This window comes from Leptopilina heterotoma, unplaced genomic scaffold, assembly GCF_015476425.1.
Source record: "Leptopilina heterotoma isolate Lh14 unplaced genomic scaffold, ASM1547642v1 Lhet_294, whole genome shotgun sequence".
NCBI classification, from domain to species: Eukaryota; Metazoa; Arthropoda; class Insecta; order Hymenoptera; family Figitidae; genus Leptopilina; species Leptopilina heterotoma.
The window spans coordinates 648,923-674,670 of record NW_025110999.1 but is presented as its reverse complement, the minus strand read 5'-3'; the positions used below and the strand labels follow the sequence as shown (position 1 = coordinate 674,670).

The 25,748-nt window shown below is 30.9% G+C and overlaps 1 long non-coding RNA gene across 1 annotated transcript in view; it reads left to right on the top strand.

The window, feature by feature from the left end:
• The window catches only part of LOC122504383, a 144,355-nt gene that overhangs the window by 23,142 nt on the left and 95,465 nt on the right, over positions 1 to 25,748 (top strand). Inside the window, exon 6 of the long non-coding RNA XR_006301826.1 lies at positions 24,536 to 24,682. This is a non-coding gene — a long non-coding RNA (uncharacterized LOC122504383). The remainder of the gene's footprint in view (positions 1 to 24,535; positions 24,683 to 25,748) is intronic.

Sequence of the window (25,748 nt, the reverse complement as noted above, 5' to 3'; positions counted from 1 at the left end):
GTGCTTAGTCGAATAGAAAAATTTTGGTAGACCACAGTTTTTTTCTAATTCGTTGAAAAAGTGGTGCAATTGATCTAAATGAATATCAAATTACCGAATTTGAGGCTTTGTACTCATCTACAAAAACTTACTATTTACTACTTTTTTAAGATTTGATTCTTTTTTAAAATTTTTGATACTAAAAGCTACTTTTTTCTATTTTTGAGAATTTGCACTACTTTAAAATCACTAACAGTTGGAATAAAAAAAATGATTCTCAAAAATTTAAATAAAATTTTTAGAAACAATTCAAAAAATTTTAATAAATTTAAATAGTTTTTTCAAACTATTCAATTATTTTCAATATCTACTATTTTCATAACAAAAATTCCCAAAAGAGTTCAGTTATTTAAAAAAGATTTTTATAAAATTCTTCGCAATAATTCACTTATTTTTATAAATAATAAAACTCTTCTCAGGAATTCAATTATTTTTGAAAAAATTTAATAAAACAATTAATTTAAAAAAAATTATAAAATTCTTTAAAGACATTCAATTATTTTCATAAATAATAAAATTTTCACATGAATTCAATTATTTAAAACACAATTTTCATACATTTTTTAAAAAAAATCAATTATTTATAAACCAATTTTTATAAAATTTTTTGTAAGAATTCTATTATTTTTAAAAATTTTAATAAAAATCGTTGCAAAAATTCAATTATTTTTATAATTCTCAGGAATTCAATTATTTTAAAAGATTATAATAAAATTCGTTGTAAAAAGTCAATTATTTTCATAACTATAGGTAATTAAACATATCGTAGGATTTCAATTATTTTTACAAATAATAAAATTCTTCTCAGGAATTCAATTATTTTTAAAAATTTAATAAAATTTGTTACAAAAATTCAATAATTTTCAAAGCTAATAAAACACATCGTAGGATTTCAATCATTATTGAAAAATTTTAATAAAATTCGTTGCAAAAATTCAATTATTTTCATAACTAATAAAACTCATCGTAGGATTTCAATTATTTTTAATACAATTTTAAATCAATACTCTTCGAAAAATGAAATTTTTCGAAAGAAATCAATTATTAAAAAAAATTTTGATGAAGTTCTCTAAAAGAATTCAATTTTAAGAAAATAAATTATTAATTTTTGTATTTGAATAATAATTGAATAATTGAATTCTCGTAGAACTTTCTAATAAGAATTGAATTAAAATTGAATTACAGTTAAAATTTTAGATAATAATTGAATATTAGAAGCGTTATAGTGTGAATTTTTAGAAATAATTAAATTTCGAAAGATTTTTAAATTTAAATCTTTGAAAATTTTAATTGTTCTAAAACTGTATTATATTTAAATTTTGATTTTTAAATAGAATGATTGAATTTATGAAGAATTTTATTTATAAATTTCAACGAAAAATGATTGAATTTTGAAGAATTATAGTTGTAATTTTTAAAAATAATTTTTCAAAAAAGCTTCACATTGAAATTATTTAAAATATTTTAATTCTCGCGGAAAAATTAATGGGTATTTATATATTTATTTAATTAAAATTATTCCATTTTCGAATGAAATTTAATTTAGAAATTATTTAAAATTGAGTAGTCAAATTCATTTTTTTTGATAACTACTTTTTTAGTCTTAAAGTTATTTGTTGCTACTTTTTTATAATTTGTTTTTCCAATCATTTTTGTTTGATGGTATAAAAAATAAGGTTCTAAATTAATTTTCGTTTCTGCTTTTAAGTGCAATTGTAATAATTTAAAAAATTCCTTTTTAGGGGCAAAATATTTTTTTCTTTCACTATTTAAAAATTTGTTGATAAAATTCTTTATGGGAATTTAATTTTAAGAAACATTCAATTATTCAATAAATTATCTTTGTTTGTATTTAAATAATTGAATTCTCGTAGAATTTTCTAATAAAAATTTATTTAAAAATTAATTCCAGTTAAAGTTTTAGATAATAATAGAATTTCGGAGAAGTTGCCAATAATTAAAATTTTTTAGAAATCATTGAATTTTGTATAAAGGTTTAAAATTAAAATCTTTGAAAATCTGAATTTTCCATACATTTAATTAAAAATTCTATAGAACTAATTTTGTTTTTTCAAAAAGCTTAATCAAAATATTTTTAAATTAAATTATTGATCAAATTTTTAAATAATTATCTTTAAAATTCGTTTCTGCTTTCAAGTGCAATTGTAATAATTTATAAAAATACTTTATAGGGTCAAAATATTTTTTTCTGTTGTGAATAATTGAGCAATGCTAAGTCTCGATAGGAAAAAGATTTGATAACATATTATGTCACACAAGCAGTGAAAGTAGAAAAAAAAAGTTTCTCTAAAAAACTTTTTTTCATTCTTTAATTTTCCACGTGTATATATATTTAGAGATTAGAAAAAGAAATGCTGCGCGTTTAATTGAAAAATTGAAGATTAGTTTAATATTTCTTTTACATGCAACATTAAGTTGCAAATTATTAGCTTGTTTATATTATAATTTTGATATCGCTTTGTCATTTTTACGGCTGTAACTATATATCTTTAGATATTTCACCAAAGGTACTTCCCACACGGTGAAGGAATATCGAGTACTTCATGATAACACGAATTAGCGTAATGATCCCGTATAACATGCATTATTGGCATGCGATTTTCTGTTCCCGGTATATATCAACCCCTTTTGCTTTTAATATTGAAACATCTATAAAGTGATAAAAGTCTTTATTTGTAGAGTTAGAATGTACACTTGTTTTCACTTTATTTACATTTGATATTTTCTTCCATTAGAATTTTAATCTTCTTCTTCTGCTTCTTCTTTGAATATCTGTATTATATTATATCGCAGTTCTAGAAATGTATTTTCGAATGAATAAATTCAGGGGTAAGGAGATTTTGTTCTTTTTCTAATATGATATAGTTTCCAATGGAAAATTCGTTTACATGAGTTTCACTTTGGAAAAAAAAATGGTCTGATGTGAACGAAACAGATGCTTCAGCTTCACTACTGTTAATGGACCTTCTTATGCAGGAGTAATATTAAAGTCCATGATGCGATAAAGAAGGAACATTTTTACGTATAATTTTTATAGCTCCATTTTACTTTGCAACATAATATTGGAAAAATTTTCATCTTCTAAAATGAAACACGTGTTCCAAGATCTAAAGTTTATTTATTCATCGGAAGTGTTTTTTTTTATATTTCTTTGAAGTTTCTTAATAGTCTTGTCTCAATTTGCTGCAAGAATCTTTGATGTTGGGAGAAATTTTCTTGCGGTACATTTTGTGGAAATTTTGAAAATTTAATTGTCGTTTGATTGCGTGATGTATATGGGGAGAGAGGTGAAACGAGACAGTGTTAACGAGGCCCAAGTCAAATCTTATTGTTGTTGGGTGAACGTCATACCTTCTGTTTCCTTCTTGTTCACCTTCTACTTGGTTTTTTTTTCCTGAAACTTTTTCTTTTGCATTTTTTTCTCTTTATTTTTTTTAAACTCGTGCTGGCATCCTGCAGAGGCATTTGGACCGCAGACCACACTGAGCCACGCACGATAATAACCCCGCGAGGGTGAATACGGTTACTACAGTTACTACAGTTAAAGCCCGTAAGTTGCCTACACTGGGAGTTTTTACGGTTCATAATTCAGTCGAGCGTATTTCAAACTGCTGCCAATGTTGGACCGTAAGACCACTGCTCTCTCTCTCTCTCTCTTGTCCCACCCCTCCATTATATGAACCGTCACTTCAGTATCTTCGAGATTTAAGATCGTCTTCTTTACCACGCGAAAACTCATCACCCTTTACTTCTCATCTTTCTACCATATATCTGCGTTCTAATCTCGTGCATATCTAAAAAAACCATTCATAACAATGATTTATCATCTGAAATTTGCTAAACTGGTGAATAAAATTGTACACGGTTGTCACAGGTCAGGGAATTCAGGGACGAGTCAGGGAAAGTATAATTGGTCCGGGAAATCAGGGAAACGTCAGGAAAAGTAGAATTGGTCAGGGAAAAGTTAGGGATTTTTATATAGATGATTTTTTCCTTCCGTTGTTGAAGTTTGTTAATCCTTTTTTAATTCGATTAACAAAGTTAGGGATTTTTATTAAAAGTACTGGAAAAAATTAAATGTTTAGAGTTTATAAGAAAATTCAGAAGTTTTGTGTCTTTATCTTTGTGTCATATAAAATTACCAAGAATTCTAAAAAAACCACCAATTTCTTCTACTTCTGACAATAATATATTTTAAATAAATTAATTCCATTGACGAATTGCCATAAAGTTATTACTTATAAATCATTAATTTGAAGTATTTTTTTGTTTTAATTTTTATTTTAATTCTGTTGAAATTAGTTTCAATTTTAAAAAACTTTAGCGAAATTCTTTAAAAGAATTTAACGATCTTAATAATTATCAAAAATTCTTTCCATAAATTCAATTATTTTCAAAAATTAAAAAAAAATTCTCGTCAATATTTCAATTATCTTTATATAAATAAATAGCAAAATTCTTCGACAAAATTCAATTATTATTATTTTGAGGAATTTGAATAAAATGTATTGCAAAATTCAATTATTTTGAGAAATTTTAATAAAACTTTTTTGCAAAATTCAATTATTTTCATAAATATCCAAATTCATCACGAGAATTCAATTATTTCAAAAATTATTGAAATTCTTCGCAAAAATTCAATTATTTTCAAAAAATCGAAAAAAAATTGTGGTCAACATTTCAATTATCTTTATATAAGTAAATAGCAAAATTCTACGACAAAATTCAATTATTTTGAGAAACTTGAATAAAATTTGTTGCAAAATTTAATTATTTTAATAAATAACAATATTCATTAGACGAATTCAATTATTTTATAAATTAATAAAATTCTTTGCAAAATTCAATTATTATTAAAAAATCTAATCTCTTTATTAATAAGCAAAATTCGTCGACAAAATTCAATTATTTTAAGGAATTTTAATAAAATGCATTGCAAATTTTAATTACTTTCATAAATAATAGTAGTCATCACAAGAATTCAAATATTTTCAAAAGTTTTAATAAAAATCGAGGCAAAAAAAATTTTTCTTACTCCAATGCTTATCAATATTCTACAATTTTAATAAAATTTCCCAAAAGAATTCAATTATTAATAAAAAATTTTGATAAAATTCTGCACAAATATTCAATATTATTTAAAAAAAAATGTACATGAATTCAATTATTTACAATAGAATTTGTATCAATTTTTTCGAAAAAATCAATTGTTTTAAAATTTAGCATTAAATTCTTCGCAGTAATTTAATTTTTTTCAAAAATTTTAATAAAATTCATGGTAAAATTTTAATTATTTTCAAAAATTTTTCTTAATTCAATAATTTGTGTATCAATTATTTTAATAAAAATTCCCTAAAGAATTTAATTATTTAAAAACAATTTGTGAAAATTCTACACGAATATTCAATTATTTTCTAAAATAATGAAAATTTCACTGAAATTCAATTATTAAAAATAGAATTTACATAAATTTTTTCTCAAAAAGTCAATTGTTTGAAACTTTTTTATAGTATTTGCAATAATTCAATTATTTTTATAAATAATAAAACTCATTGCAGAATTTCAATTATTTTTAATATAATTTTAATCAAATTCCTCGAAAAATGTAATTATTCATAAAAATTTTTATTAAAATTCGTCGAAAGAATTCAATTCTTTAAAAATTTGTTGATAAAATTCTTTTTGGGAATTTAATTTTAAGAAACATTCAATTATTCAATAAATTATCTTTATATATTTAAATAATTCAATTTTGAAAAAGATACAGTAACAATATTCTTATAATATAAAATATTTATTTTATCACTTGGTCATATATTTAATAAATTATTATAAAACATGTAGAAAGTGATCACTTCGAGTCGAAGACTCGGAGTGATCGATATCTCCATGTTTTTTTATTAATATTCGTATAAATTGTTGAATTTCAAAAAGGTTTGAATTTGAATTATTTTGTAAATCTTAACTCCCATGGAAAAATATAATAGCAATAATTAAATATTTATTTAACAAAGAAGTTATTGATGTTTTTGAATTATTTTCCAATTAAAGAAATTCGTAAATAAATGTAATAGAACCCGAAGAGAACTTTTATTTAAACCAAATATATTTTACTTAAGTTAAATAAACGCATATTTGTCTCAGAACCAACTAACCTTTTTATTTGTTTTAAATAAAAATTTTATTCGTCGTCAGTAAAACATATTATATTTCAGCCAAAAAAATGTCATTTAAACCAAATGAAATTTATTTAAAACAATTAAAAGTCTAGTTGTACTTTGCATTTATTGAAAAAACACTTTTTTAGTCGATTATCATACACAGTGTTAGTATTTTTTTTTTTTTTGATAATAATTTGTGTATTTAACAAAAACAGTTTATATATCCGTTTCAGCGTACACGAAAATGTTGGTTCATATAAAAAGAAATGTTTTTACATAAACGCAATCGGATTTTTAATATTGCGTGTTAATAAAAATCGACTGTCTCACAACTGGACACACTCCTCCCATTTATTTCGAAATTAATTATATTATGATTGAGTTCTTTTTTTTTTTAAAAAGAAAACATCGTACCACTTTTTCATCTTTTTGATGCAATTTGCAATCAAAATATACTTATTTCAATCTTCATGCAGATAATGACTTCCCATATATACCCTCTCTTGGTGAATAATTTTATTTAACTGGACCAATTCCGTCTTTCTTTTTCTTAATACTCTCTCTCTTTTCCAATCGATGCTTGAGCGATGCCCATCGCGGAATTGATTTCCTCCTCATCTGAATATAATTTTCCTTGGCCGATCACGGCACGGTAGATAATGACGGAGTTATGCCATAACACCTCGGAGGCATCGAAGCAGCGTTAGTGCATTGTATGAAGTCTCATCCCTATATAAACTGGTGTAATATTCATATATACGTGCGCGCATATGCAAGGGTAATGTATTAATGTTCGTAAAAATACATGCATACATAAAAACGTGTCGGTATTTTCGATATTCTTTTTCAACATATATATGTATGTGTGGTGATAGGTTTTATACACAATCACAAAAGGCGTGATTCGTGACGAGTTTTAAGAAAGGAGAAAGATGAGATGTATGCAACGAGAGTGAGTGTGTGTGGGGGAGAAGAGACCAAAAGGAGAGAAGAGAGGACTCCCAATCATTTCGATGATTGCCGATCAAACAGCGTATACTCTTGAGTTTCTAATAGCCAGCGACTCTTTTGGCTTCGTGAATCGATCGCTCGAATTATTCATCCGTGCGAAAGCGAACAATAGCCCCTATGCGCAAGATGTGCACTCTGTGCATTAATTCAATAATCTTGCCGCGTTTTCATATGGCTTCGATAGAAATATTCAATCAAAAGTTCTTTTTTAGAGTTTGTTTGCAAGGACATTTATTTTTCTCTCTTCTTTTGGAAGTAGGTCATTAGTGTATATAATAGGAACTAGTTTACAGACTTTGTCCTATTTTTTTTATAAGTAGTTCAACTAAATAATTTGTATTTTAATTGTACTCTGGGTTTCTCCTCACAGGTTTTCTAAGGATATCAAATTAAGACAAAAAACGTATCAAAACATTGCTTCGCAATGATTTCATTTCAACAGAATTCAATTGTTTAAAAAATTTTTTGTAAAAATCTTCGTAAGAATTCAATTCTTTTCATAAATAATAAAATGCGTTGCAGAAATTCAATTTAATAGCAGGATAAGAAAGAAGTAAATATTTTTGATAAAAATTAGAAAAAAGTCGGGAAAATAAAATAGGGAATTAAATTTTTGTCAGTTTTGTAAAGTGTTTAAAACAAGTTTTTTGGTCGTCAAGTTTAATTTTTCGATAACTACTCTTTTACTTTGAAAGCTACTTTTTTGCTACTTTTCAAAAATTAATTATCGAGTGTGAAGTCTGTAAGCGTTACCAAATCAGTGAAATTTCACTGATATTTTAGTGAAATTTTACTAATTCACACCGTATATACACTAATCGAAATCTGTGGTCTATGAATTTTGTCGATTTTGAAAAGTTCGTTTTCTATTTCTAAAATTAGTAAAAAAAAAATTTCTGAAGTTTGCTTCAATGCTGAGCGTCAAAAATGTTATTTTCCCAAATAAAGTTTTTTTCAAGAGCCCAAAAATAATAAAGCTGAATCCCATAATAGTGAGGAAAAAATGTTGAATTTTGAGAAATTCGGTTTTTTGAATTTTTGATAATTTCCGATAATTTTAGATTTTTTACCAAAGACTCGAGATAATTAAATAAGAAAAGAATTTTTCAAGAGCACAAAAATAATGAAGCTGAATACCATAATAGTGAGAAAAAAATGTTGAATTTTGAGAAATTCGGTTTTTTGAATTTTTTATAATTTCCGATAATTTTAGATTTTTTACCAAACAGTCGAGACAATTAAATAAGTAAAGTATTTTTCAAGAGCACAAAAATAATGAAGCTAAATCCCATAATAGTGAGGAAAAAATGTTGAATTTTGAGAAATTCGGTTTTTTGAATTTTTGATAATTTCCGATAATTTTAGATTTTTTACCAAAGACTCGAGATAATTAAATAAGTAAAGTATTTTTCAAGAGCACAAAAATAATGAAGCTGAATGCCATAATAGTGAGGAAAAAAAGTTGAATTTTGAGAAATTCGGTTTTTTGAATTTTTGATAATTTCCGATAATTTTAGATTTCTTACCAAAGATTAGAGACAATTAAATAAGTAAAGTATTTCTCAAGAGCACAAAAATAATGAAGCTAAATCCCATAATAGTAAGGAAAAAATGTTGAATTTTGAGAAATTCGGTTTTTTGAATTTTTGATAATTTCCGATAATTTTAGATTTTTTACCAAAGACTGGAGATAATTAAATAAGTAAAGTATTTTTCAAAAGCACAAAAATAATGCAGCTGAATCCCATAATACTGAGGAAAAAATGTTGAATTTTGAGAAATTCGGTTTTTTGAATTTTTGATAATTTCCGATAATTTTAGATTTTTTACCAAAGACTCGAGATAATTAAATAAGAAAAGAATTTTTCAAGAGCACAAAAATAATGAAGCTGAATACCATAATAGTGAGAAAAAAATGTTGAATTTTGAGAAATTCGGTTTTTTGAATTTTTTATAATTTCCGATAATTTTAGATTTTTTACCAAACAGTCGAGACAATTAAATAAGTAAAGTATTTTTCAAGAGCACAAAAATAATGAAGCTAAATCCCATAATAGTGAGGAAAAAATGTTGAATTTTGAGAAATTCGGTTTTTTGAATTTTTGATAATTTCCGATAATTTTAGATTTTTTACCAAAGACTCGAGATAATTAAATAAGTAAAGTATTTTTCAAGAGCACAAAAATAATGAAGCTGAATGCCATAATAGTGAGGAAAAAAAGTTGAATTTTGAGAAATTCGGTTTTTTGAATTTTTGATAATTTCCGATAATTTTAGATTTCTTACCAAAGATTAGAGACAATTAAATAAGTAAAGTATTTCTCAAGAGCACAAAAATAATGAAGCTAAATCCCATAATAGTAAGGAAAAAATGTTGAATTTTGAGAAATTCGGTTTTTTGAATTTTTGATAATTTCCGATAATTTTAGATTTTTTACCAAAGACTGGAGATAATTAAATAAGTAAAGTATTTTTCAAAAGCACAAAAATAATGCAGCTGAATCCCATAATACTGAGGAAAAAATGTTGAATTTTGAGAAATTCGGTTTTTTGAATTTTTGATAATTTCCGATAATTTTAGATTTTTTACCAAAGACTCGAGACAATTAAATAAGTAAAGTATTTTCCAAAAGCACAAAAATAATGAAGCTGAATCCCATAATAGTGAGGAAAAAATGTTGAATTTTGATAAATTCGGTTTTTTGAATTTTTGATAATTTCGGATAATTTTAGATTTTTTACCAAAGACTCGAGACAATTAAATAAGTAAATTATTTTTCAAGAGCACAAAAATAATGAAGCTGAATGCCATAATAGTGAGGAAAAAAAGTTGAATTTTGAGAAATTCGGTTTTTTGAATTTTTGATAATTTCCGATAATTTAAGAATTTTTACCAAAGACTAGAGACAATTAAATAAGTAAAGTATTTTTCAAGAGCACAAAAATAATGAAGCTGAATGCCATAATAGTGAGGAAAGAAATTTGAATTTTGAGAAATTCGGTTTTTTGAATTTTTGATAATTTCCGATAATTTTAGATTTTTTACCAAAGACTCGAGATAATTAAATAAGTAAATTATTTTTTAAAAGCACAAAAATAATGAAGCTGAATCCCATAATAGTGAGGCAAAAATGTTGAATTTTGAGAAATTCGGTTTTTTGAATTTTTGATAATTTCCGATAATTTTAGATTTTTTACCAAAGACTCGAGATAATTAAATAACTAAAGTATTTTTCAAGAGCACAAAAATAATGAAGCTGAATCCTATAATAGTGAGGAAAAAATGTTGAATTTTGAGAAATTCGGTTTTTTGAATTTTTGATAATTTCCGATAATTTTAGATTTTTTACCAAACAGTCGAGACAATTAAATAAGTAAAGTATTTTTTAAGAGCACAAAAATAATGAAGCTGAATGCCATAATAGTGAGGAAAAAATGTTGAATTTTGAGAAATTCGGTTTTTTGAATTTTTGATAATTTCCGATAATTTTAGATTTTTTACCAAAGACTCGAGACAATTAAATAAGTTAAGTATTTTTCAGGATCACAAAAATAATGAAGCTAAATCCCATAATAGTGAGGAAAAAATGTTGAATTTTGAGAAATTCGGTTTTTTGAATTTTTGATAATTTCCGATAATTTTAGATTTTTTACCAAAGATTAGAGACAATTAAATAAGTAAAGTATTTTTCAAGAGCACAAAAATAATAAAGCTGAATGCCATAATAGTGAGGAAAAAAGTTGAATTTTGAGGAATTCGGTTTTTTGAATTTTTGATAATTTCCGATAATTTTAGATTTTTTACCAAAGACTCGAGACAATTAAATAAGTTAAGTATTTTTCAAGATCACAAAAATAATGAAGCTAAATCCCATAATAGTGAGGAAAAAATGTTGAATTTTGAGAAATTCGGTTTTTTGAATTTTTGATAATTTCCGATAATTTTAGATTTTTTACCAAACAGTCGAGACAATTAAATAAGTAAAGTATTTTTCAAAAGCACAAAAATAATGAAGCTGAATCCCATAATAGTGAGGAAAAAATGTTGAATTTTGAGAAATTCGGTTTTTTGAATTTTTGATAATTTCCGATAATTTTAGATTTTTTACCAAAGACTCGAGACAATTAAACAAGTAAAGTATTTTTCAAGAGCACAAAAATCATGAAGCTGAATCCCATAATGGTGAGGAAAAAATGTTGAATTTTGAGAAATTCGGTTTTTTGAATTTTTGATAATTTCCGATAATTTTAGATTTTTTACCAAAGACTAGAGACAATTAAATAAGTAAAGTATTTTTCAAGAGCACAAAAATAATAAAGCTAACTCCTATAATAGTGAGGAAAAAATGTTAAATTTTGAGAAATTCGGTTTTTTGAATTTTTGATAATTTCCGATAATTTTAGATTTTTTACCAAAGACTCGAGACAATTAAACAAGTAAAGTATTTTTCAAGAGCACAAAAATCATGAAGCTGAATCCCATAATGGTGAGGAAAAAATGTTGAATTTTGAGAAATTCGGTTTTTTGAATTTTTGATAATTTCCGATAATTTTAGATTTTTTTACCAAAGACTCGAGACAATTAAATAAGTAAAGTATTGAAAAATTCTTTACTTATTTAATTGTCAGAGTTACTAACTCAGAGACCTTTCATTGTACATCAAGACTTTCGCCCTTTTGGATCCACCATTTTGAATTTTTAGCTTTTAATTAGGATTAGTGGTCTGGTACACTGCAAAAAAAATCTTACTTTTTGTCAACTTTTGGCGAAACAAATTTTTAGAAACATTTTTGTTTGAATATTAACCTTGTGTGCATTATTTTAAGTCCTAATGTTATGACTTAACCCACAGTTTTAAATTTAAATATCGTCTATTTTTCAATCGTTTTGGTTTTAAGATACAAACGGTTTCATAGGAGGTGAGAATACTCTTTATTTCGTTTTTTCTTTTCTTTCTAACGTGTTAACTGAAGAAGGACGAAGAGAAAAATTGGAAAAAGAGGAAAGGTTCTTAACCAGCTGACGTATTGCAGTTTAGGTTGATCCCTACGTGTAGTTTTATCCAAGTTCGGTTGCATTTGATAGAAATGTTACAATTAGTGAATTATTTTAAATAATTTTTTCTCGAGTAGATTAACATTTCATCTGTTTTTTAAAAAAATTGCTGCATGTGCACTTTTAAATATTAAATGATGAGATAAAATGTGTTGCCTATAAATTTTCATAGTTGAAGTATATAAGGTAAAAATTGATAAAAGCATAGAAAGCGCCACTATAACGTCTTTGAAAAACTTATTCAATTGGGGTCTCGTTTATCACAGAAAATCCACTTTATGCGTTATACGACGTGCCATTTTGCTTTTCTTGCTTACCATGTAGTTGAAGCGTAATGCGTTTCAGTTTTTCTCGCGCGCCTATACAATTACTTGAGCGTATGGGTATAAGGAGTACAGTAAAGGTACACACATATAGATATGTAGACACTAAAGTAGAAAGACAAAATGGGATATGTTGGGATGCTTGGCAAGGTACCGTCTTCTTGAAGGTATCAGCAAGGTGTCGGAGGTAGACATTCCACGCAACCATCTCTTCGATTCTTTTGACTTGTGTTCTTCAATTCTCTCTCTCTTTTTTCTCTTTTCATCTCTTTGTTTCTCGCTCCCCTCTCTCTTTGACCTTCTCGCACAGCGCGAACTTAATTGGCGATAAAACCCCGCGGCCTTGTAAAAAAAATCTCGCCTACCCCCACATTGTATTAATTAGGGCCCTTATAATACCTTAAATAAGGCGCACCTTAGTTATGGGTTAGTCGAGAGAGAAACTTTGCGCTGTGTTATCTTGCGAGATGCATTAACGTCCCTCACCACCTTGCCCCTCATCATGCTCCAACGACCAATTATCAGCCATAATATCATCGAAGCCGCTGGGTCCGAATTAATCGTATCCGGTTTCCGACCTCTCGGAGAATCTAAGTCTTCACAAGGGACCTGACCTTTATACTGAATTGTTATCCTTTTTGTCATATATACAGAGTGTGTAGGGGGAACAATTTTGATACTATTGTAATATATTTAATAATTTATAGGCTGCGGTTTTTGGAGTTTATATTTTGCCGACTTATGTTGTGTGAAAAAAATGTACACTTTTTTCCCCTCTTACTATATAATAATTAGTAATTCGTTAGTAGCAAAGTAGAGATAATCACAGAGTGAAGCATATAATTTTGATGTTTTTATGGTTCTTCGTGTAACTTTTAATAATCAGGTCTCTTTCACTCTTCAACAAAGTGTACATATTCGCAGGTATTTCATGTATAGTAATTGTCGATAATTTTCAAACAAAAGTTTATTTTAAATTATTTTTTTTATTTGTGGATGAAAATAAATGCTTGGGATGAAAGTAAAAAATGCATAATATGTATATTGTTCAGATATTAGTTTATAGAAAAAGTGGTACAAGAAAGGATTTTTTTTATCTATATGTGGCAAATTGAAGTATCCATTAGAGGGAAATTGGTCAGTGATTATTGGCTGTTTGAGTGATGTGGAAGGTAGTTATCCGAAGTAAAACGAGCCGTTTTGTTGAGGTCGACGAAAATCGAAGGACGACACGTCTCGAGAAAAAAGTGTTAATGGTTAGGTCAGCATGACCCTTCTAGATCCTGGGCGTCAACGGCACGCGCTTGGGTGGGACCCCTTTTCTACCACACGGGTCTTATTCCCGTCTTTTGATTCTTATCGGATCCGGGACTGCATATAATTATAATTAAAAGTGATCAAACCGATAGGAGAGTAAGAACGGTGGGGCCGCGGCTCCAGGGCCCCCCTTCGAAGCACCTACCTATGTTTAAGAGCGCATTATTGGAGGGAAGAATAGTGGCATAATATCCGCTTGAACTTAAGTTATATTCTTCTTGGCTTGAGATCAGTGCGGTGCGGAGGTGGAGTCAGTTGGAGGGTATGCTAATTCCGGCCCGAGGCCACCACGCAGCTCTTAATAGCCAGGTGAGTCTCTTACGGCAAACTAGTGCGCTCTCGGTACATATATACATAGTTTTAGTTATAGACGAAGCGACTCGACTTTGAATCGTCCACAAACATTATGTACATATACATGTACATACAGAACTATGTCTTTGAAGGTAACGATCTTTACTATACACGTATATAGCGAATTCAGAATCTCTCGATTGCAATGCCGCGGACTTTATGTCCTCTAGGCACATCGCAAACGTTCCACACAGACAATAATGATGAAGAACGTCCAAGTATTAATTTCAGAATTTATCCCGTGCATCTGATAATAGCCACAAGTATGCATTCATCACTGTTTTTCTTCTGGATTATACCAGACTTTTTTTCCCCACCGTAAAAATTCGAATTCTTTAACATGCGCTCTTAATATAGAGTTTAGATTTTCTAAAAATTGATTCTATCATCCCACATGATTTTGATCTTAAATAGTATATATATAATTTAGTATTTTGCAATAAATTCTAAAAATTCTTATTCCTTTAAAGTGTATATACATACTCCCTTGATTTGGAGCTCGTATTTTTTTCGAAATTGGTGAGATATGAGAGGAGGGATTCCGTAAAAAACATTTGGATGATTGTTGAGAGATCAAAGAGTCCGAAATAAGACACCTGCCTTGGCAAGTTGGAATCTCGGCTGTGACTTGAGGACTTATGATATACGTGAACCAGTACTTTTGTTGCATATATAATATTACTCCGTGATGTGCTCACGATCGATCGTTATTTATCGACTAATTCGTCTCCATTTAGAAAAACATCTGCTTGTATTCCCCTCTATCGTCTCTTTTTTCTCAACCCTTGCACCATCGCCACCACCTCAGGGTTCAACGGGAGAAAGAGAGAGAGAGAGAGAACCACATCGCCTGCCGACGATTTCTGCCTCATAGGCAGATAATCGCCTTTGATTTCTCTCTTCGATTCTTTCCCCCTCCCTCCCTCCCCTCTCGTTCTCGGTGATTTCCTCTTGCCCCACTCCATCTCTCTATCGGAGATCACTCCCTTCTTATATAATTACCTTATTTCCGAATAATTGGCCAATTTATACTCGAGTCCCAGCTGAAAACAATCCGCCTATCTCTCTCTTTCTCTCTTGGACCAATGTTATATACAACAGTGTGCCCCATAGGGCCCCGTAGAGCAGTTATTTTATGTATATGGGAGTGTGATTAGATCAGGCCCCGCTTACACTTGTGTGTGGGTATGATAATTCTGCCCCGCGGGGTCCATGGGGCAGTCTCCACCCACGCCACGCACACTCCCCCCCACTTTGGCCATTTCCTCGCTTCATTCCTAAGTATTCTTCTCTCTCTCTCTCTCTCTCTCTCTCTCTCTCTCTCTCTCTCTCTCTCTCTCTCTCTCTCTCTTGCTCACTTTTTCCTGTTAAACGATAACCGAGCAAATCATGCATTACAATAATACTCACGGAAATCGGAGCATTGTAATATCGCACGCTGATTTGCTTTTATGAAATGAGAAATCTGTTTTTAAACACAAACTTTCTAGAATCGTTAAAATAATTGACTAATTATACCATAGAGTGAATATACGTTTTCGTTTAATTTTTACATTCTAAAATGCGAAATTGAGTCTAAGTTGAATAAGGGACCGATAATTTTGTTAGTTTATGGAGGTTTTCTCACCTAACGAGATTTACAGTTGTAAGCAAAAAAAGATTTTACTGCGCATTACATTGAAATGTTAAATACCAAAACGTGTCGCCACCTGTCAGTATCGGGAAGAACAACGATTTATAGAATAATAAAAAAAGGTTTGTTTAAACTGGACGTAACAATATGATTTAATTGAGTAAAATATAAACTAATCGGATTGGCTAGAAATTTATTATTAAAGAGTTTTTGGTGTTGATGATTACGAATCCAACGTCAGCTTTTAGAAGTTTAATATGTCTAATCTAATATAGCGGGCTAAAAAAATTTAAATCAGTCATGAAGCTAGTTGTGTAATAGAGTAGTTTTACAACATTAGAGAAAGATTGTTCTAGTCTTCAAAAATTTGGTCTTTTTTTGCATCCTCTATTAGATGAAAGGGTAGCTACGATAAGAGAAGCGGTCCCCACTTTGCGGAGAGATAGATCTGCGCACTGAGTAGAGTCTCATGGTAGGGGGCTGCTTTTCCTAGTCTTCTGGAAATGCTTTATTTAACAGACTAAAAAACTTTAAACTATTTCTTTTGCGTCCGTATTTCTGAACTTGTACATACAAATTGAGGTGTCGTTAGGGTTTGTCACTCGATCTACAAATTCTGTAGTCAAAAAATATGAAGCAGAAGACACTCTATCGAAGCTGAAGATGTACCATAGAAGCAAAATAAAGTAAATCGACAAAATCTGATCAGTTTTCATCGATGGTCGATTGATTGCAGGAGCCACAAAATCCCACGTTATACTTTCACAATATATTTTTCGCGATGCGGTTGTAAGGGGAAGGCCAAGGGGGATAAAGAAGCGGAACTGATCGAAGAATACCAAGGCATCCAGAGAGCGAGTGTAGCAATTAACCCGATGCTTACGATGATAATTAGCAAAAGGATCGAAATAAGGCAGCTGGCTGGCGGGGAATTGAGCTTACCCGCATTTACCTACATAATTATTGTTATGATGATTATGACTTTACTGTGGAATGGAATTTCGCTTCGTTTATATATATACGAACTGCGCGCGCGAGAGAACGAAACAAACTTATTACATTTGAAAAGTAGCACGTTTCTTTTATATTCTTCTTTCTTTTTCTTCATTTTACTCTCCTCTTTCTTCATCTCGTCATATATGATGATGAACCAGGTTCACTTGTGCGGGAGTCTTGTATATTTTCATTATAAACAACATATGTAGAAGTCATATGTGTGTAATATAACAAACAAGGAAATCGTAACTAATCAGAAAATGGCATTTTGCCTGGAAACGCGTCTATAGTAATTGCCCCACGAGATCGTTAAGCGGCTTTGGACTCCTGGGTGAAAGTTCAGATAATTCGATTAGAATCGCCGTGGATTCGTCGACATGGTCAGAATTCGCTTGAGGCGCCTCAAAACATAACAGTGTTGGTCCAACTCTCTTTTTGCATTTATATTATTTCCCAGCAGCCTTATTCGCGGTCTGTGAATTAGAAACCACTTCGGCATTCATCGATTGTCGATTTCTTCAATGTGATTAGAAATTACCATGATGGAGAAAAAAAAATTTTTCTAGAGAAATTTTCACCTTGTATTTCAATTTCTAAATTATCAAGATTGCGACTATTATGGGAGTTTACTTATTTAATAAACACTTTTCATGATTAACTTCTTTTTCTGCTGATGGTAAAAGTCATTTGAAAATAAAAATTATTGTAGATTATTATCTTTTGATTCACATTATAAATCTGTTTGTGATTTTATTTTAATTTTTATTTTAATTGTTGAATTAATTTAAAAGAGGTATTAACAAAAGAATGCTTAGTGGATTTAAGTTTCTTCGAGTAATGACTAATGAAATTAAACATTTTCTTCGTGAATTACTTAACGCAGCAGGTGATCTTTAGGCAAATAAAAACTTGAATAAAATCATGACCAGACGAAAGATAGTAAAGGGAATTTAAACGTTTGAACGTCATGACTGTGCAAAAAGTCGTAAGAGGTCTTCCTTGTAGAAGTGCTCCTCAATCGATTAAAAATATACTCTCTTTAGATTCAGTGTTAGGGGAATAAGAATCCGGAAATTATATAAAGGAGTGGTCAACCAATCTTATTATAATTTAAAGAATTTTATTTTGATAATTAATTAGATAATTCTAAAAATTATTCTTGTGGTTAGTATTTATGATAATGTGATTAATTATACATAAATGTAACCTTTTGATAGTTATTGAAAAAATAATAAAAAGCCTAAATACGCTTTTAGGCCTTCTTATTTGAGTTTAGAAAAATCTGCATTAAAAGTTTGTTTAAACTGGACGTAACATTGATCCAATTTGCCTAAAATTGAGACATATATCTGTTTGAAATAAATTATTTCTTTCAGATTTTATTTAAATCGAACTGATAACGATCTTTTTTCAAACGTCTCGATACAAGTTTTTTTTAACTTTTAGAGTAGTTTTCCTATCTAAAAATAGAATTCTTAGAACGCATCTTCGTAGCATAAATGTCTCATACTTGGCCCATACCATCTGATATGTTGATTCTACTTCGGTATTCTATTTAACCGTCATTACGAAATCAAAGTTTTTTTAACTTGACATAATTTATTGAGTTCCATCATTATCTGACGTTTAGAATACGAAAAAAACAATCCCTACTTAACCTTGACACTTTTTGATGTTAATTCAAGGTTCAAGAAAAGCGAAAAGTATACAAAGACGCATCGTGACAGGCTATATCCTCCGAAACAAGTTTATATAAACCTAAGGGGTTGTAGTATGCTAAAATTTCTTTAGGGAATTCTTTAGTCAGATTATTTTGTTTTCACAAGCTGATGACGTAAAAATTTGAAAGGTAATATTTAGAGCAGGTTAATAGGTAAAGAAATTTTTCATATTTTTTTGAATTCTAAAAATAAAATTCTAATTGCACAGGACGTTGAATTGGTTCTATACTATAAGGAAAAAAATGAAAGTTGGCCAATGTTTGAATCGTGAACTGTAGCAATGGTATATGGCATTTTTGTGGGGAAATTTTGCGGATCGTTTTGTATGGCCTGGATGGTAAGGAACTCTGGGGGGATTTTAATGTATGTATAAACATTGAGCGGTCATCATTGCTCGCGTGTGAGAAGGTAGAATATATATAGAGAGAGGGTAGTTGGAAGAATTGGTGTGGTGGCTAGGAGGCTCCGAGATGACGAAGGAGTCTGGGTGTGGGGTGGTTCGCTGGATCGATGTGTGTCCCCCCTCCTCTCTTCCTCCCTCTTTCTTCACCCACCGCCCCTGGGGGTAGTTATACAAATTTCCAAGAGTGTCTGCCTTCCCTCTTGCATTTTCCTTTCCTCTCGTCCTCGTTTTCTCCCATACTCCTCTTAGTTTCTCCACCTCTTGCTTCTCTACCCTTCCTCTCTTCTCCGGGCAGCTCTACCGTTTCTATGGCAACGCGGGGGCGGGCCTTTGCATATTATACCCTGTGTGTGACAAGCTGACTCGTTATATGTGCTCGTGGGAATGCGGACATACGTGTGTGAATATACATATATGTACATATATATGTCGGGAGAGAGAGAGAGCCTCCACCTTGAAGACGTACGTGTGCCCGGGGGTGCGAGTACAGTAAAGGAATCGTCGTACGAGAGAACGAGGTGGCGTGCTGGGTAGTGAGGACGATGAAGAATTGTCACCTCTGACGGCAGGGACGGGAGAGCAAAAAAAAAAAGAATGAAGGGGCTGCACGCCTCTGCCCTCACCCTCCCCCCACTTCCCATTTTTGTACATTGCTGAGCTGGAGGCAATCCCCTCCTGAAGGGACGTGCGGCGCGGCGTTGACAACCAACCCTGTACGATAATACCGTTGCAACGAAACTCGCGGTTCTTGACGAAAAAAAAAGTTGTGGGGAAACGAATCTGCGAGAGTGTTGCTGGTGCTGCTGATTTTTATCGTCTCGACGGGTATCTTCAGTAAACTAAAACTTCCAAAGGAAGAGAAATAAAAGGAGGGACACTTTTCAAATACAATAGGGTTTCTAGTAGTAAGAGCCTCTTATTGCGTAATACTCCCCCTGTATAAGACTCACTCCTGATAAATAACACCTTTTTCTTTCAAACACCTTGATAGGTACATCAATAGTCCCGAACGGGGATAATGCCCTCCGAGAAAATCAACCTAGGCTTGTCGTTCAACTCACTTTCCGAAGAGAATAATGTTCTTCATTTTCTTATCCCCCATCAAAGAATCGAAAACAATTTACATAAAAAGCAAATTCTTTATATAGAGAAATAACCAGTTCAATTTACTTTTAACAATTTTCTTCTTCTTCCTAAATTCATATTGAATATTCATTTGAATATTGAGAAAATTAAATTTATTAGATTATTGGATATTAGAGATTGAAAAGTGTGCCTGGACCAGGAGTGATGCGTCCTAAATTCACATGTCGAAGTGTAAGGGATAGCCGGCTGTGTCCTTCTGATCTGGGTGACGTGTTTTTCTGGCAGCTAAGGGGTGCGCGCCCCTAATTATAAAATAAAAAAAATCAATATCTTACCCCACGGGCCGGGCTAAAAAAAATAGGGTGACTCCCTGTCTTTTCCGTCATTGCCACCCCTGCGCCGTTAGTCCCCGGTGGCTTCGACTACGTAGCTGATTTCTTTTTTCTTTTTTCACCATCGCGTCTCCAAACCAATGCTAGCTAAAAAAAGAAGTAAGAGGGAGAGATGCCGAGTCCTATGGATAACGGAAGACACTATACAATTTTATTGCGTTACGCTTATTGCGTTTCCTGAACTTTATACTTACATGCACCCCGCGCTTATGGTCTTTTAATATATTCTGATTTTAGCTACTACGAGTTTGAAACTCCAAATAAATATATATCCGCGCGTCTCATGGAAATGATGTATAAAGCACGTAAAATGAGTATGATAGTGAAACGCGAACGATCCATTTTGTATAATACGAGCTTAACAATGTTTTATTCTTCAATTTTAGAAACGATTCTTAGGGACTCTTATACGGTAGATAGAAAAATATAAAAACTGAGAAGAATTCGATTTTATTCGAAATAATGGGAAGAGAATTTAGCTCCATTTGTCATGAGAAGGCAGCTGAAATCCAAGTATCCATGAACTTTCAATGATACGAAACATCTTCTTCTCGAAACATCCTTTTGTTGAATCTGCTTATCATTCAATAAATTTGACTTAAAGTCATTGCAGAATCATATAAGAATTGATGGTCTTAGAAGAGTGTTTTGATTTATCGTTTCCTGATTTATTATATAACAGCTAGTCAATTGATGGTTAAGAATAAACAAAAGTAAAAAATAGAAGGGAGTGGGATGCCCAAAAAAGAAAAACGGAAAAGAAAAGAAAGTAATCGACACGAGGTGAAATGTGTGTGTTTATGGTTGAGGGAATCGTTGGGGATGGGAGGACCATCACATCGATTTCACGGGTTCTCTATCGTTTTTGTCTCGGGGCGTGCGACGACACATTCAAATAAGTAACCCTCCCTTCTTGCTCTTCAACCGCTTCCTCAAACCCACCCACTTCACCTCCCGAGTCCTTCTTTCTCCTCACCCCGCCTGGGGATGGGTCGCGACGAGATTAAAAGAAGAATCAATAGCACCACCCTTACTTCACCCCCCCTTGTCTTCTTACCCCGTCCCTGAACATCGTTCTTCAGCCGCCCGTCCACCCCACAACCTCAAAGGCCTTTGCCATATATTGAAATGCGCTAAGAGGACTCTCTCAACCTCCCGTCGATCTAATGCCACCACCTAAAGGGAAGTAGAGAGGGTAGATGGTCGACCCCATACCGACACCCCCCTCTCAGACTACTCACACTGCTTCGCCAGTTCTTCTTCTTCTTCTGCTTCTTCTTGGACAAACACACTATATGCGTTCTTCTTCCTCGTCCTAGGTTCTCCCTCTTTTTTTCTCTCTATTCTTTTTTCCTACCCTCTTGTCCTCTATTCTTTTTCTTTTCTCTTTTCACTTGGCGTAACTTGGTCGCAAGTTCCTATATGCATACGCCGAAGAAGGAGGATTTGCTGCAAGTCCCACGTCTTTGGCGAGAGACTTGGAATTGTCGAATCCTCTCTTGCATAGCGCCAACGCGGAGATAAGATGCACACCACCATCCCTCCTGTGATTTAAGTGAGAAGTAGCTCGCGAGATTCCCGAGCGATCTCTTTTGCACCTCAGACGAATGGTCCCTACTTTCTGTATGCATTCGAGGTCTCTTGTGCCTTTCAACTTCCTAATCGAGATCCCGAGGTGGATTTTCTTCGACGATTCGAATTATTATTGGAAATAAGAAATTTTCATGTGAAAAGTCAATATTACCAATTTTATGCTGCATTCAAAAATAATGGTTATAACTGGACGTAACAATAATTAAAATAGATTTCAAATATAATTGTTTGAAAGAGGGTTGTTTAAACTGGACGTAACAATAATTAAACTTTTTAATTTTAAAGTAAGACGATTTTATTTTTAAACAATAGTTGAAGTCGACACTTGTCTTACATTCCGCGTATTGCCCGTAATTGAAAAATGATTTCCATTTCTTAAAAAAGTATTGACTATTTATACATATATAGCCAATACTTTTAGACATATATAAAGAGAATAAATTTGACTATAGCAGACTCTCTTGAGTACTTTTTAGCTGATATATAAAATTCAATTTTTCATTTTAAAAGAAATAAAAATTTACTTCCGAGAGATATTGCGCTCTAGAATATAGGAAAAAATATTCTATCCAAAAGATTTCTTTCGCTCAACGGAAAATTATTTCTGCATTGTTATCAGCATCTTCTGCTCTTTCTTTCTCTCTCTCCCTCTCGCTCTGTTCGTGTATTTTATATAAATTTAACTCTATGTATTAAAAAAGATTCACTTACAATGGTATACGCTTAATTTAAAAAGCCTTTGAAGTTTTTATTTAATAGTCTTCACAATTCTTATATTTGTAAGATGTTTTTTTTTATAAGATTTCTTCTATAAAGACTTCAATTTTTGTTAAAATTTAAAGTCATATATTTAAACATATTCTCCGCCAATGAGAATTTTGTGAGAATTTCTTTTTAAACAAAAGTTTGTAATGATAAGAAATCTTGGTTAATTTGAAAATAAATTTGCAATATATTTGCATAAAAATTTTTCAGAAAGGGCTTAAAAAATTGTATTTATAACACAATAGAAAGCAGTTACAGTAGTTATGAGCTGATGTCGTAGAAGGATTTTGTTTGGAAACGTATTTTAAATTTAATAGAAACATTTGTTAAAGATGACATTAATAATTTGTCAAACATTCTTTTAAAGTGCATACACATAGTCTGCTACCGTCTTCGCCCTCCTTTCTCTAATAATAATTTTCATGCATAAAATCGTAAGCAATTTCCGGGATTCCCAGGCTCAGTGTAATATCATGTTGCCGAGCCGTTTATTGGGAAAATTTCAAACCGTAGTTTTATACATGGTTGGGCAAAGTGAATACTTTATCGTCACCGTGTAGGTCGATTTCTTCGCACATATACATACGAGGCGAAAGCACGTCTCGGTCAACATGGTCGGAAAATATATTAAAAGTAAACACATGCATCCTAAGTAAGAAGCCAAGACCTCGTATGGATGTTGAATCCCATTTTCTCCCCGGGTCTGCGAATACATATATATATATATATATATATATATATACCTATACGTATAATATATATAGGTATATATATAATATACATATGCATATGTATATGAACACTTTCATCCCTATAGTATGCGCCTACATATTCATATGCGCTACACAAGATACCTTATATACCAACCCCCTTTGCTCTTCAATGTCGCGTTTTATTTCACAAGATATACCTTGGTATCCTACGTACACGCGTATGTTTACATTTGCCACTGAAGTGCTCTAACGACATCAAGCCATAAAGTCTTATTTAGACCCGGGAAAATTTACTATCTACGTCATGAAGATAGTTTACAATTTTTAAATATATTTGTTTAAAATCAATCTTGGCAATCCTTAAAAGGTCACCTCTAATGAATAAGAGAAACTTCGTATCAACATTAGTAAAATAAAATGTCTTCTTGTTTAAACTGGACGTAACAATTATCAATCGAAGAAGTTTGACTGATTTTAGAGATTACTTTTAATCTGTAGTTTCTAGTTAACCTTAATCTTCAGTTTCGGTTGATTTATGAGCAACTGAGACCGTCTTAAATAAAATCTATTTGAATTAATTATTATTTATTTGAAACAAAACAGGATATTTATACTCTAAAAATTTATTTAGCTCGTAATTTTTTCACCACTCGAATAAAAAATAACATTTTTACCCTGACCAATATTTATAAAATTGCTTCATAAACATTTTAAGTTTGATAAAAAAATTTTCTACGGAAGTATAAATTTCGAAAAGAAAGAAATAAAAGCACTCGCTCTTCTTCGTTTATTTAAAATTATCATTGCCAATTATTGTGGTATACAAATTCAGTTAGTAAATGTATAAAGTTTGAGTGGAGTTTGAATAACGATCGTGTGTATAGCGCCAAAACACCTCAATAAATTAAAGGGAAATATATTTGAAGTGATCATTTGTTAATTTTATTGCAGCTAATGATTCGGACAGGAGTGTTTAAGGAGAAGAATATGTGTTGAGACGGAGAAGACCAAAGAAAGAATGAAAAAATAAAGAATCGTCCTTTGAATGATTGGTAGAAGTCCTTTTTCTCCTCTCTTCAGTCCAGTAAATTATGTAAGGTAAGAAGTTATTATTTACTTATTAGACGGTTCGACGAACATAACGCTTGAGGGGGGTGTGAAAATGAACTAAGACCGCTATGATAGAAATTAAAAACGTGACTCTACCAAGCGGGTAGCATCATCGCACGGCTAACGAGAAGATACGACCTGCCGGGAAATATATATATATATACACATACACGTGTGTACAAGTTTCCTATATGTTGCATTATATTCCATGTAGTGGCTAAAGGCGGGAACGATCTTCTATAACGGGTGTCTCGACTCGAAATCCGCCTCACCATAAAATACTCTTCAAGACAGTTATGAATATTAATTTGCATTAACATTTCCTGTTTGGTTAAGCTCTGCTTTTACAACCAATCGCCAATTCGAAATGTCATACATCCTTATATATACGGTTTTTTTTCTTGGCTTCGCGATTCTTATCTTCACCCTTTATCTTTTCTTGATTCTCCTTAATGTTATTATACACTTTTTATCTTAAATTTACATTTAGCACATTTGTAATGAATGCAAAGTTACACTGTAAATTAATTTACAATTACGGCTTAAGGAACTGTGTAAAGGAGCTGTTATTTATTGGATCTGTAGTCTTTGTATTTTTGTTTTTGGACTAGGACTGTTTTTCAAAAATGCGACGTTTCCGACTTTTTCACATATCGCAACAATCTTGGATAATTGGGGTTCTACTGTACCAAAAAATTCCATTTTTTATTTTTTTCAACAAATATTTTGAAGGGTTTTTTGAGTTTATAAAGATAAACCTCAAAATAAAATCTCTTTCACACTTGAAAGAAAGTATCCAATTATTTTCTTTAACCCTTATAAAAGTATTTCAGTCAAAATGTTTATTCTATTGGAAACCCTTTTTGAACTAAATTTCTGTTTATATTTTCAAGAAGCAAAGAAAAAAATAGTGAAAGAGGGAAAATTCTCCCTCCACTATATTATCCATATAATGTAGTTGAAAAATAAATGTACCAGTGATTTGTTACTTTTCCTCGATTACATCATTGATTCGCGTTTGGTTAGCTTATTTTAAATTCAATGGTTAGGAAGT